The following is a 1,609-nucleotide window of genomic DNA, read 5'->3' on the forward strand; positions in this document are numbered from 1 at the left end:
AAGGTTACTTTGTGCTTTCTCCTGCTGACTATTGCCTAGCCACACAAGGAAACACCCCACCTGCCAGCTAACACTGACTGCAGAAACCAACCCTTCCCTTGGAGATGAAGTTGCCCTTTTTAATACATTTCTGTACGATGAACGTGTAGGCATCAAACCCACACCTCTGTTCTGCATGGTAAAGAGAATCCCATGGGATTTCAAGCATAAAGTGTGTCCTATGGGCTCACTTTTGTGGAAATACCTCAGTATTTAGTCCTGACAGTGTTTCTGAACACACCAGTACAACATGACATGTGAAAAGAAGATATGGCACGGCTCTCTCTCCAGCAGAGCCCTCAGGAGAAGCATTACAACAGCAACTCCTGGCACACCCTGACTCACACATCAGTAGTGGTCAGATATGAATGTGCAACGTGACAATATAATCACATCAAACCAGAGTCTGATGTTATTGCTATAGCCAGGTGACCTTCAAAAATTTTCAGCTGCAGCAAGGTTCAAGGAGAAGCAAAGACAGGTAGACCTACCACTGCTGGTGGTTTTCATGCCAGCAAAGACATTTCACTAAGGCACTGCCATGTACATCTTGCTCCTAAATGTTCTTGAGTTCGGGAGTTTTTCCTACTACCATGGTTCATAGCTTGGTTTCCCAAAATACGAAGTAACCCGTGCTTCAACCACTGAGGCAAACTGAACTGGCTGAAAATCTTGTCCTGCAAAAGACTTTTTGCTGTCAGGCCTTTACGATGCAGGACTGGAATCTCTTTCTCATTTGCTGTTAAGTGGAACTTATTAACCACAGATCAATTTCTTAAACTGATCATTAAACTGATTCTCCTAAACAGTCTAAAAATCATCTTAACACATTTAGTGCGTGCACACAAAAAGCTGGTTAGCTTTATAGTCAAAAAGAAATACTAAAAATCCATAGCATTTAAGTGCGATTTTTTTTTCAGTGTTTTAAAATCCCTGTAGCTCTTAATAATAATTCTGTGGTTTACTTTGGTAGCTTATCTCTTCACAGGCAAAAAGGAGGTGTTATTCTTTTCCAGTGACCAAAAAGCGTGACTGTTTTGCTGTGCAGGCTCTACACAACATGAGGTTTTCTTGCAAAGATCTTCTGTGCCCAGAAAGCAGAAACTGCAATGTTATCATGTGGACTACAATTTTGCCTTACTTCCATTTAGCTCAGCTACTAATGGTGTCTTTAAATCTCTGCTAAAGCAATCTCCTGGATACTTTCATCAATATCTGAATGGTGGAAGGAGTCTTTGCAGCATATCCATCTCCTGGTTCTGGAGGGAAAGGTAACACCTATTTGTCAAGACATGAAACAGATGCCGAAATATCTGTGTTATGGTGAAACATCAGCTGCAAGGATTTTTCTCCAGAAAGATTATTTTATCTAATGAGGTTTAATTTTTTTTAACGTGTCCGTATGCAAAGTTTGAGAGAGAACACCAATTAGTCCTAACGCGTCGCCTCTTGCACAATGTCCACTCCCCACCCAATGGATGCGATCCTGGTGAGCGTCCTCTCCAAGTGCCCAACCTGAAACCAGCCGCTTCACATCACTTTGGATCTGGGGCCTGATGCAAAACCCTCA

The sequence above is a fragment of the Mesitornis unicolor genome, unplaced genomic scaffold (assembly GCF_000695765.1).
Source record: "Mesitornis unicolor isolate BGI_N332 unplaced genomic scaffold, ASM69576v1 scaffold2307, whole genome shotgun sequence".
NCBI classification, from domain to species: Eukaryota; Metazoa; Chordata; class Aves; order Mesitornithiformes; family Mesitornithidae; genus Mesitornis; species Mesitornis unicolor.